Genomic DNA, 13,807 nt, shown 5'->3' with positions numbered 1-13,807 from the left:
ACCATAGCACACCCTTAAGAGAGGCTGACAACCCCTGGAGAGACAGTGATGAGTGGATCAGGTTGTGCCAATGCCACCCTGGAGTAACTTGTAATGTGAGCAGACAGGGACGGGGTGGTATCTGGATTTTCTGCCTGGTGTGGGGGAGTTTACCTGGCATGGTGTGATCACTCTTTTCCTGCAGACACTTCCTTCATTTGGTCTCCTGTTTTCTTCCTGTGTTGTCCTCTCTTGCTAGTTGGTCTCCAGCCTCCACGTGAGCTCAGACTTGCTGCAAGCATGTCTTGTACCTCTGCAGAGCCCCTGAGTGATCTTCACCCTTGACAATTTCTAAAATGTTGTCTTCTACAAAAGAGACCTTTTTCTTGACCTCCAGACTAAAATATCCAGTTGCCCTCATTACCACTTATTCCATCCAAAACAAAACCCCCAATCCTCCATCCCCACCATCACTTTCTCTCCTGAAGGTCCCATCTCAGTATATGATAACCCTGTTCTAATGGCTTGAAGCGAAGCCCTGGGGTTGAATAGCTCTGCTCCTGCTATGGTACTGTTGGCAGCAAATCCTGGCGGCTGAGCTTCAACAGATGTTATAAAAATCTGATCGTTCTCACCACCCCTGCATCCTCACCATCACTGCCACGCAGAGCGTGAGGGCAGAGACCTTTCCCTGTTTCACTTGTTGCTGTGTCTTCAGTTCTGGGAACCTCGCCTGGCTCTGAGGAAGTGCCCAGAAGCTGTATAACACGTGACCCTTTTGCCTAGAAGACTGCAGTGATCCCTAATTCTCTGCACTGTGGAATGGCTAGCAGCGTCCCTGGAGCCATGGTTTGAGTGTGTCCCCCAAAAGTTCGTGTGCTGGAACCTTAACTCCTCAGTAGGGCAGTATCAGGAGGTGGACCTGGTGGCAATGTTCCGATTGTGGGGTGGAGCCTTCGTGAATGCCTTTCTCAGATTAGTAACCTCGTGCTATTGTAGAACTGGGTTTGTTACTCAGCAATGAGGTTGTTATCAAGGGAGTCTACCTCCGTGTTCTGCCTTCATGCACACTATTTCCTTTCCGTTATGAAGCTCAGCAGCATGAGGCCACCACTAGATGCAGCTGCCTGATCTTGGACTTCACAGCTTCCAGAACCTTGAGCCAAAACTAACTTCTTTTCTTCATGAATTACACAGTATCGGGCTTTCAGTTACAGCAATGAAAATGAACTAAGACACCTGCTTCAACCCGCTAGATGCCAAAAGCACCCATCACTTCCCCCATTTGCAACAGCCCAAATCTTCTCTAGAATAATTTCCAATGTCCACTAAATGGCAGAACCCGTCATAGCTAGTTTACTGTTCATGTTTGTGTCCCCATAGTCTCTGAGGGACCAGAGTGACACTCTGCACATATAAAACAAGCTGTGGTTTCCCATCAACCTAGAATAAAATCTAAGCACCTAACAGTACCTGTCGGACCTTCTCCCTCCTCCCCCGACCTTAGCCCTCTACACCCTGCGGTCACAGGCCCACTCCTTGCTCATCCTTGGAACGCCCCTCACTGCCTGCCTTGGTCTCCTGTACGTGTTCCCTTCTGCCTGGAGACGCTGCTCCTGCACCACCGGGAACGTCCAGCCAATCTTCACGTCTCTACTCCTGTAGAGCACTCCCCCCTGCCCTGTCCCCCACCTCCCTTCTCTCTCCACAGTACTCACCACCTCTAGGCATGAGTGACCAGCAGGGCCTTGGCTTACAAAGGTCTGTGGAGTGACCGAGAGATGGATGGCGGGTGTCCACGGAGGACAGTGGGTCTGCAGATGCCTTCACTCACCTCCAGCATCCTCTGTTCTTGGTTTTCTCTTGATCCTGGTCAAATCACAGGTGGCCCTATCCTAACACCAAACATTCGAACAGAAATCAAAAAGTGGTATAAAACAAAGCAACATAAACAACCAAAACCCTCATGGGGAACATCTTCCAGAAACCAGTTTGGACCTAGGCCCCTTTGAAGGCCAGAATTTGGGCTTTGGTTGGGGTTAGCAGCCCAGAGTAGTGAACAGTTTCGAGTTGGATTGCCTGGGCGCAAGCCCTGACTTCTTTGCTTATCCTGTGTGATTAAGGGTTTCTCATGCGGGTTCATTCCCTTATCTGTAAAATGGAACAACACGAAGACACAATTTGCAGGGCTAATTATGTGTGAATCATCATGTAAAGTGCTCAGACATGCAGTGAGCCCTGGGTCAGTGTTTGCTATTATTATCAGCAGCCAGGTGGACACAGCTCTCCTGAGGATTTGATGCCTGGTGAGATGCTGAAGCTTTGAACATTTCTGCATTGGATTCATTAATCCATTCTTCATTTATTGCCAACCTATTTCGTGCTGTTCTAGAGATTGAGGATATATGTTGAATCTGATCAATGGATTTTTGTATATGTATTTTTGAGAATAAAGATAGTATCCAAAGAAAGAAAAAATGATCAAGTAGTTGTAGGTACCCTGATAAATGGGTGATAAATTGGGGAGGGTGAAGGAGGGGAGTCACTTTGGGTTTCGTGGTCAAATGTGGTTCTGAAGGGAGGGAGGATGGGAATGGGAAAGACGGCAGAGTGAATGGGACGTGACTTTCCTGTGTTCGTGTATGGCTACACGTCCAGTGTAGCTCCACATCACGTACAACCACAAGAATGGAGCGTACTCCATGTATGTATGAGATGTCGAAAGACATTCTACTGTCATGTACAACAACAACAACAACAACAGTAACGGAAGACGTTGTTCTAAAAAGTAGCTTTGAGGCTGTTTCCTGAGTGACAGAAGGCAGCAGCCCAGCAAACTCCGGAGCCTGGATTTTCCAGGCCCAGTAACCAGCTGATGCAGAGCCCTAAGTGCCCACAGAGGAGCAGAAGAAGGCCGTGTGTGGGCTGAGCATTGTGGGTACGTGAGGGAAGGTGCAGGCAGAAGACTGGACGGGACCCTGGAGGCTGCAGGAAGGGCTGGGCATTGTTTCAGGCGCTGGGGAATCACCAGAAGGTTGGAGCAGGTCAACGGGGACGTCTCACAAAGACCTCTCTGGCTGTTGGTGGAGCGCGGCCTACAGAGACACAAACGTACAAATGAGGACAGTGGCAGGGGGTGCTGACTAGTGACACGTGGGAGAAGTGGCGGTGACGGGCAGGCAGGTGCTGCTGTAATGGTGGGAAGCAGTTCTCGGTTCTGTTACTGAGACTGGGTATCACACATCTGCCAGGATGGTGGCAGGTAGCAGGTCTGTCCTTCCCCTGCCCTGGGCAGCTGGGTGGCTTATCCCTTCAGCCCTCTCGTCCTTTTTAAAACTTATCTCTGTGGAGGTTTTCATGTCAACTTTTGATTAGTGTAGGAGGAAAGAGGGAGGTAAGATTTCCTTCACTTCTAGAATTTTCTCCCATGGCTCCTGGAAATATGAAGAAAATAAGCTAAAGTGGTATTAAAGGGAGAGAGCAGTGGTACCTGTGCAAAGCCTGACCAGGACCCCTGTATTGACAACAGGAACTGCATGTGGACCGTGTTTGTTTAGGAATCCTGGATAAAACACATGGAGATTTTCTCCAAAGGTTCAAAGTAGAAAGGCCCTCTGTGCTCCTATTCTGTAAATAATAATCCTATTCTGTAAATTATAAATGAAACTTTATGTTTCACATTTACTAAAGAGTCACTGGGTTGGATGGTTTCCTTTTTGAATTCGCTGGACTGAAGGCCAAAGGCTGTTCATGTGTGTTTTTGCCATTTAATTTACACCACTATTTATAGACCTGGCACATTTGGCACCCAGAATCCTTTCTATAATGCAGGAAAGAGGTGAAAGCAGTTGCTAGAGGTTTCTTTCTTCCGGGTCCTTAGGACAATAGGTCACAACTCCTCGAAACACTGGCCTTTTGTGTGCCAAGAGATTCCCCCCATTTGTCTATACTATGTCATTCCTGGGTAGCCTGGTTAGAGTTGTCAGATTAAGCACAGTGTGCTCAGTGAACTTAAATTATAGGTGCAAGATGAATAATTTCTTAGTATAACAAGGTCCCAAATATCACATGGGTAGGTATTCATTGCACACCTAAAATTCAAATTTAACTGGGTCTCTTTATTTATTTGCTCTTTATTTTTATTTCCTAGCTCTGGGTGGGGAGGAGGGGAGACTCTCCCAGAAGCAAAGGCCACTCAGGTCACACATCTGCTGTCTCCTGGGACTGCCCATTTCTGGTCATCTCCTACTCTTTTCTACAAAACTGAACATAGAGCAAGAGGGTATTGTCACTTACCTTTTGTCCTCACCTGCGGGGGCGTCTAGCACATAAAACTCATGCCAGGGAAGTGTGCCTGGCGCATAAAGACCCATGCCAGAGGTTGGTAATCTTCCTCTGGAGGATGATAGCAAGGACTCGTCATAAGTTGGGTGCTGCCAAGGCCTTCCCTGGAAGACGATAGCAAGGACTCGTTGTAAGTTGAGTAAAGCTGGAGCCCCTTCTTCAGAGTGTTAATCTCTCTTCCTTTTTTGTTTTTCACCAGAACTCACAATATTACGCTGATTAATCATGTTTAATAAAGTTCTTCGGTTGAAGGATGGTGGGAACACAAACAGTTCATATGAGTCAACCCAATTCCAGTAAAATAAAGTTCATTTGTTTACACAAAGCACTAATATTCCTATAGGGAATGGTGGACATTCTGAAGCAATATGTCTTGTGATGTTTTTGTTAACTTTTACAAGATTCCCAGACATCTAGTTACATATAAGTGATTCCCTTAGCTTCAGTGATCAACATATTTATTACATCTGATTTCTTCTGCAAAGTAATGAGCCTCCCACAGAAATACATTATATTTAGTTCAAAAGAGAAGTTTTAGTTCTTTTAGATGAAGATTTTTTACTTTAAAGATAATAACTTGGTTCTCAATAATATAATATGATTTAACATAGCATAGACATGTAATTATAGTCACAAAAAATTAATAACAAATTACTAGAAGTTATAATTAATCTTAGCAGTAAGAGATCAAATAGAAGTTAAACTTTAAAGAAAGAAAACAAGTAGTGTACATCAACTTGCTTTTGTAAGCTTTAGGTCAAAAAAAGTTCATTGTAGGGAAATGTTGAGTAAGATGTGCCAGACGGCACTAATTGACTAACTGTGCAAACCTAACTTCTGTTATCTATTAATAAACTTCTAAGAACTTCCTTCTTCATATGAAATCATAAATATTTTTAGTAAAAAGTGTAAAAGTATATAAACTGTAAGAAGAATTCAATAAACTTGTCAGCATCCTAACATTGACCGGAGTCTTTGTGGTTGCTGTCCATCGCCGACGCTGCGCCGTCTAATCACTCGGGGCTTTTGTATTTCAGGCCATCAAGGACCCCTGGACTCTGCTGCTTGGGCTGGTCCCCGGCACTCACCTATTTCACAAGTGTCTCTATTATACTCCTGTGGCTCTATTTAGGACATTTTGTCCTTTTCTAACCCTATAGTAGGAGCAATTATTCATCTATCCACTCATCCATCTGTCCACCCACTGACCAACCTATGCATCCATCCATCCATCCATCCATCTATCCATCCATCCATCCATCCCTCTATCCACCCACCTACTCCCCACCCATCTGTTCCAATCAGTATTTATAGAACACCTTTAAGTTTCAGGCAGCATGCAGCAAATACAAACACTTTATGTGCATGATTCATGTCCTGTCTTGGGGCCAACTTTTTGGGAGTATCTCCAGATCCCAGGGAGCAGCATAGCTTCACAGCACTGCTGGACGTGTCCACCTCTACCTTACCTAACTCACATGTCACAGTTGCCTTGGAACTAATGTCAATCTCTGTGATGTGGCGGATGGAAATCAGAAGCTGGATAGGACTGTCCTCAGGTACCAGTTAGGGAAGGTTAGTTATGGTAACAAATGGACCTCAGTAATATGGACAGTCCCAGTAGAAGTTTGCTTCCTGTTTAGGTTGTAGTTCTGAATTGGGGAAGAGGTAGGCAGAGCAGCCTTCAGCACGGTCACCCAGGAATTCAGACTGGCAAAGACTACCATTTCACAAGGTCATTCCGAAGTCCCCAGGATCATTGCCATCTCAGCCTGCCAGAAGAGCATGAGAGCACGGTGGAATGAGTGGGTGATTAAGACAGTCTGGAAGCGGCCCAAATTGTTTCCTCTCACTTTAAAGCTCAAGGATAGCTTTCTCTCTACTTGAGAAAAAGGATAACATCCATGGGTGTTTTCGTCACTTTTTTCACGGCAGTGACCGAAAGACGTGACAAGAACAATTTAGAGGAGGTAAAGCTTATTTGGGGCTCATGGTTTCCGGGGTCTCAGTTCATCGATGGTCAGTCCTGTCGCTCTCTCTGGGCCTGAGGGGAAGCAGCACATCATGGCAGAAGAAAGCAGCTCAGGACATGGCACTGGGAAGCTGAGGGAGACGGACAGCCCCCCTCACCACGGACGAAATATATACCCCAAAGGCACACCCCCAATGACACACCTCTTTCAGCCACATCCTTCCTTCCTACAGTTACCCCTCAGTTAATCCCTATCGGCAATTAATGCACTGATTAGGTTAAGGCTCTCATAACTCATCACTTCACCTCTGAACTTTCTCGCATTGTCTCACATGTGTGTTTTTGGGGTGTGCTTCATATCTAAACCATAACAATGGGGCTAGCCACAGTGCAACGCCTAGTTGCCAAGGAGACCTGGCTTTGCATTCCCAGGAAGAAGATAAGAATGTGGATTTGAGTGGCTTTCTGGGTCTCGGTTTCCTCACTTGTGAAACATTCTATTGATTGCCGCTCAAAGCCAATTGGGAAACTCCTGAGTCCTCCTCATCCTCCTTCCTGCTCATGTCCTCCTGGTAGGGTGGGATGGATCCCCCTGTATCTAGCTGAATGTTCAGCTCACTCTCTAGGCTGAGAGCCCTGCCAGGCAAAGGAAAGGGGCTGTATCTTTTTCCCAGGGTCCCAGTATCCACCACTGAGTTTGGCTTGCAAATGCTCAAGGACTGTTAGTTTCCAGGAAATGGAAACAGAACAATTTAGGGCATGTCAGTGCTGGAAATATCCCATCGTGAAAGATGTTCTGCTCCAGGCTGCAGACACAGACAGTTCCAGGCTTCCAAACACTGAGCTTCCTGACAGCTTTTAGCCTTGGTTACTGGGTTCCTGGCTGCTGTGGAGGTGCCCCGTGGTTGCCATGGGAACTGGCCACTCACAAAGCGCCCTTTTCTGGGGCCCCTGAACTCCGCCCCTCCTCCTTGCTGCCAGTGCCTTCTCAGTGCTGCCATGGGAACTGCCCAGGTGCCAGCACCTCCCTCCAGCCCAACCGGCCTAGTGAATGCCTGGGGCCACAAGGAAAGGGCTGGGCTGGGGGGGCATCTGAGCCACCTTACTCACAGCTGCTTCTGTGGAGAAATGCAATCCAGTTCCAAAATGGCCAGACTGGAAATGTACTACCAGAGCACAACCCAGCTAGGCTGAGAATATTGAGAACCCAGAAAGCAGGCAGAATGGGAAAGCGAAAGAGGAGCCATTCTCCTCCGGCCTCGGAGTGTTTCTTGGGGTGGTCTGGTCAAATGCTTTGATTCCATCACCAGCATAGTGGGTGGTTGGCAGGGTGATCACCATAAAGACCCCAGATTATATCCTGGTCCCTGAAGTCTTCTCAGGCAGGAGCGTCTGTGAAAGATGAGTCCGCCTGGGAATATTTTCAAACATGTAACTAGGTTTAGATTTCTTGGATTTGTACAAAGAGATGAAAAGCCCAAGGATGTTTCTCTAATGTTTGACCAGTCTTGCCCACCTGCCAGAGGTGGTCCAGGTTGTGTTCTGGCCTGGAGGCTAAAGTGGGGATGCTCTGAGAAGAGAAGACTTTACATTTACTCTCGACATGTTGACAAAGGAAATTTTGACCCACTGTACTGGAGGAGGAGGCCTGTGCTATGGCCCGTCGCTCTATGCACAGGGTGATCTCTCCCTTGCTCCACACGGCCTACATCCACTCTCTAAGCCTCTGCCCACCATAATACTCACCTGTCCGTGCTCCCTTGAGAGGTGACCATTTTAGCACTGAAGATTCCAGGAAAACCACCCACCCAAGGGCAGAGAGGAGAGTCTTGGCCAGATTGACAGGCAGGAGCTGGCTCTGGAGCCGGGCCTGGCCAACCAAACCTTGATGTCTCTGCACTCGGCTGCAGGATGTTGAAGTTAACATCTCTGGAGACTTCTTTCCCTCATCTGTTGCAGGGAGAAAGGAATACCTATCTTATGGGATTGGAAAGAATGCGAGTTATGCACTTTGACAAGGAAAGTGCTCAATCAATGACAGTTACTTTCTGGGGCAGGCATTTCAACAGTGAGGGATGTAATTGGTAAAAGCTGTGCTGCACTTCTATATGAAATGCTGAGGGCCCAGAGGAGGAGCACGCGATCACCTAGGGTGGCCAGGGAAGTCTTACAATCGCTCCCAGTTGCTGTAGGACTCCCAGGTGGGCCTCTCCTGCCTCTCACATCCCCTGGGGGTGTGAGGAAGTGAAGGGGCAGTAGAGTGAGACTGTACTGAGGAGCAAGAGAATTTGAGCAGTGACTGTCACAGAGACAGTGCACGCGCCCTACCTCTGAACTCCAGTCTAGTTCATGTGGGAAGAACTTGGAGACGGGAGGTTCTGAAGCCTGTGAGTACACTGAAGCAGAGAACTGGGCTGCCCGATAGAAAGGTATAGAAACTTCTGGAATATTCTAGTCTATTTTGGAGTGCATTTCCTGTGAGTAAAACCAGAGGGCAAGGAGAAGTGCACAGGACTCTGCTGCTGAGGAAAATTGGGGCTGTTGATGCATCTGCCTGTTAGGTGTCCCTTGGAGGAGGCCATGGTCATCTCGTAACTGTGTCTGGACAGATTGACACCTCCAGAGAGGCCAGGACTCTAAGCAGAAGCAAGCTTCTCCCAGGGAGGAGCCAGGCCTACTCTCTACTGTGATTTCTTCCCTGAATAGTTTGAAGAATGTGAAATGTGGAAAATCAGAACTTTCCTTCCTTCCCCCTCCACATGGATGTATCCTCCTGAAGGTCATCTTTTGTGCTGAGGCTGTGGGATGGCTTTTCTTTTCTTATTCATGAATCACAATCCTTGACTTCTGAGTTGTGTCAAGGCCTCCAAGAAGCAAGCCCTGTGCCGAGAGCATTCACATCGCTGGCAATAATACCGAGCTAGAGTAGCGATGAGCAGGTGCCAATCACTCAGGATGCTCCATCAGGACCAGTGGCTCTCATGAAGGTGCCTGGGAAGAGAAGAATGCAAAATACACTTGTGCTTTCAGGGGAAAGCCGGGTCTGCTGCCACTGCCTCACCTACTGTTTAAAATGGTGGAGAATTAAATACCAGCCACTTTCTAGAACCACCTGAGGAGTTGACTTGTTAACAAGGGCAGTTCTGGGTCTACTGTTCCCGTGGGGACCAGAACAGATGTTCTGCCTCTACTTCTCCATTGAATCATTTTTCTACTGCTCACCAAGCTGGGGGACTGAATGTTGTCACTTGGGTTCTATGTATCCTCTTTAATTGTTCCCTCCACTTTGGGGACACTGGTAAGTGCTGATGACCCAGTGGCATTTATCTGCGTTCCTGAAGACAGAAACTTCCCTAGCAGCTGCATCTCACCAGGTTTCATTTCACCAAATGTGGCCATGTGGACCGTGGTTCTATATACTTAGTATATTTTAAAGTACACTTTTAAGTGCTTAAATAAATATGGTAAATTCATAAATAGGAACCAAAAAATTTCAGTCCCCCCTTCCTCCCCTCAAAATGGGCTTTTATTTCAAGGGGGTAGATAAAATGATCAAGTAAGTCTGCTATAGAGGGCAGGAATCAATACCCCTCCCTTTATCTCCAGCTGTTCATGATCACAGAGCTTCATTATGGACAGAAAAAAAGATTACTTCCATTAAATGTAAAGCAAACTTTATGTGCAGTTTACAAATGTGGCTAGTGTGGCAATGAGAAAAGGAGATTTGGACATAGGTAGGTCATGGTTTGAGCTGGGAAAGCGGTCCTGGGACAAGCTTAGATGTTTAGATGCTCTGACCCATGCACTGCCCTCCCTTTCCAAGCAAGTCCTCATGGACAGGATCAGACCGACCCTGGTGCACACCTGCAGAGCCCTAGGGTCAGGCAGTGGGGTGCTGGGTAGGGAGCCCCTCAGAACAGTGCTTGCCTCTGCTCTCCCAGGGCTTGCGGGGGGCTTCTGGATCTCATTAGGCCACAGCTGCTCTGCAGCCTGGACCCCAGAGCGTGCGCCTGGTTTCCATCGCTTGACTGTTGATTTGGCCTGTAATCATCATCAGAGGGCACATTCCAGGTTCGTGGTTTAAGAGAAAAGCACTTTTGAGCCTGCAATGGAGGAGGCGTTTGCTTTGAGCGTTTAACGATTCACTGAGGCTCCGCAGCGCCCCTCCTTCTGTCAGCATTTGACTGTGCACGTAGCGTTCGTTTCAGAGGCAGGCGGGCAGGATTCCTGGAGGGCACGTGGCCCCCCAATCTGGATCCACCTAAGAGCTAAAAAGTGCAAACCGTGGCCAGATGAATGTGCGCTGTGTTATTCGCGATGGAGATCCCCAGGGAGTCCGTGGGCTCTGCATCTTTATTGGAAACACCCAATAAACTGCTGGCCTGAAGGCTCCCCGTTGTTTTAGTGCGGGGCTTTCAAGGCGGCCTCCTTCGGGCTGTCACTGTTCCTTCAACTACTCTGCTGCTTGCAATCCCACACCAAATGTGGCTTCCAACCCCCAGCCTGTGCCCAAAGAGTCCGCTGGGGTCAGAGAAGGCTGGTGTGCTCTTTGTATACAGGGGTGATTTCTCAGGGTACTAACCCACTGTCCTCTGTCCACAAGGAGGATACTGTCATGAGGGATGGGGGATCAGCTGTGCCCAGCCCGGCCCCCAATCACCCATGTGAAACCTTCAGAGCCGGCTGGCTAAGGCTCAAGGGATACCCAAAGAGAAAGGGCAGCTTGTCTCTGAGTGAAGTGAAAGTCTTCCACATTTCTCCAGGTTGCGACCAGCCTACGCAGGAACAACTAGCTATCTGATAATCACGAAGTGGCAGGATTTCTATTGGCTAGATAACCAGAAAATTAAGGCCTCGTTGAACAGCTTTATAAGAGAAAATATGCATTTTAGCTACAGGGAGGCTCACAGTCAGAGGGTGCCTTTGTGGCTGAGCTCAGCGGAACGCAGAACTCCGTGGACAGATGCACAGAGAACCAGCACTGGCTGTGGGGACCAGTGACAAACAAGCCTGGCTCCCAGCATTCAGGAATCTGAGGTCAATTAGGGATCAGTGGTGCCAGAGGACTTAAAACAATCCTAAGCAGCAGGATGAGATCTGGTTGCAGGGTGCACAGATTCAACTGTAATGTCCCTAAATTAAATCAGTGTTCCACCCCTGGCCTTCTTCTCAACCAGCAGGATTTCCCATAGCCAAGGCTTAACCACTTGAGATGGCAATGACCAATGACCTTGGCTTTCGGCATCAAAACCATAGTCTTTGGGGATGGATGTTCGAACTTCTGACGAACAATTGAATCTAATCTAATCTGATTTCACCCACACCTCACGTTTTCAAGCTGCAGTTTTTCTTAATTCTTTGACTGACAAGAGAGGTAGGTCTGTAGATATTCTCTCATCATTTTTCATTGTTGTGTCTGCCCGACACAATGTTCACTTGATGGAAAAGCTGAATTGTGAACTGCAGGCATCAGTGACGTCAGAGAACCCAGCAGGGAGAGGAGGAGAGGAGAGGGTGGAAGTCGACTCAAGGAAGTGGAAGGGATAAGAGGGGTCTCTTAGGCATCAGGAATCAGAGGCTGCTGGGGGCAGGGACCAGGAAACCCAGGCAGGGGCACCATGAGAGTGACAGAGCCCTGGAAGGACTCGCTCCACCACAAGCTGGCACGCATGCCCTTCCGTTGGCTTCCTAGCTCAGAACGAGTCCTCAGTGTTCTTCTATCTGACCCTCTTCTTGGGTGGAACTGTCTTTGGTCCCCCAACTCGTCATATGGTTCAAATGGGGACTGTCATCCCTTTCCCAGTCTCCACTTCCCTGGCCAAAGTCCAGTTAATGGAGGAAACCTGATCCAGCTATGCTGATCAGGGTCCTTTCCTGAGATTTATCTGAACTGTAGCTGACGGGAACAGGGTGTTTTTCCCAGGGAAGGAGAGGAACCCAGAAGCTGTTGATGGTTGTGTTAGTCAGTTTTCTGTTACTATAACAAATGCCCAAGATGATCATTCATAAAGAGAGAGGGTTTGTTTTGGCTCACCGTCTTGGGGGTTTCGGTCCACGATCTTTTGACCCTGTTGCTTTTGGCCTGTAATGGCGTACCACGGTGGGGACAAAGCAGAGGAGTGAAACTGCTCACCTCATGGCCAGGAGAAAAAGAGGGACACCCCCTTAATGACTTGAAGACTTTACATTAGGCCCTGCCTCTTAAGGTTTCTACCACCTGCCAATAGTGCCCGCCCCTTACACGTGGGCCTTTGGGGGATATTTAAGATCCAACCATAGCAATTGTCATGCTCCTTGTGTCTTGGGGAAAAGGGTCCATCACCCTTGGTGAAAATAAAGCCAAAATGCAGAGGAAAACATATGGTAAGAGCAGCTGGAAGGTTCTGTAGGACTCTGAACTCTCGCTCCACAGTTCCTGGGGCCCGGCCACCCCTGCCGTCATTACGGACTGATGTGTCCTCTTTTTACAGCATGTTCTTGAGATTACACTAACAGTTTCTTAGCATTCTACCTTAGAATATCATTACTGTTATTTCTGGGGCACAACTTTTGGCACTTGTTCAGTTTAGCGGTTCTGAGCACGCGGGGTGGACTTGGAAAGAAAACTTCGAAGACTCAATGAAGAGTCACAGACTTAGCAAGCGTCTGAGACTATGCTGAGGCTCAGACAAGCCTTCGCTTCACACCATTGCCGGGCGTGGACCCCTTTAGAAAACAGGAGCAAAGAAGTGTTAGTTCTGTTTGCACTTATGGAAACATTTACCAGGAAAGGCTAAAGGCATCGAAGAAAGATCAACTTGAGATGACTTTATCACCTTTGGGATGGCTAGGGATTGTTGTCTTGATGGGGGTTGGCCACCAATAACCCCATCTCCAGTGAGAAGTGATCATGGGGGTTCAGACGGATCAGATTTCCCTGTTCTTTCCCATCCATCTCACCAGTCTCAATTCCGTTCAAGGACAACAATTGAGCATGTTGGCCATCTGAAGGTGAGTCCCAATCTTCAGACACGTTAGTATTCCTAACAACTGGACTGCATTCTAGTTTACAAAAACCCTTCAGCAGATGCCCACTCCCACCAAGGTCCTCTGACTTAGTCCATTTTTGTGTTGCTTTAACAGAAAACCAGAGACCGGGTGATTTATAAAGAGAAGACATTGATTTCTCATGACCCCGGAGGCTGGGAAGTAAAAGGTGGAGGACTAGCATTTGGTGAGGGACTTCCTGCTGCATCATCTCATGATGGAAGGCGGAAGAGCAAGAGAGGGCTGAACCTGCTGGTATAATGAGCCCGCTCTTGGGACATTAATCCTTCACGAGGGCAGAACCCTCATGATCTAATCACCTTCATTTATCCCACCTCCCAACAGTGTTACATTGAGGATTAAGTTTTCAACACATGAACTTTGGAGGACACACATAGATCACAGCATTTTCAGAATAAAGTCTTAACCTGAAGTAGCTTTCAAAGCCCTTTGTGACCTTTGGCACCTAGCCCGTTCACCCTCACT

Source organism: Sciurus vulgaris (assembly GCF_902686455.1).
Source record: "Sciurus vulgaris genome assembly, chromosome: 4".
Classification (NCBI taxonomy): Eukaryota; Metazoa; Chordata; class Mammalia; order Rodentia; family Sciuridae; genus Sciurus; species Sciurus vulgaris.
This window is presented reverse-complemented; position numbering follows the sequence as displayed.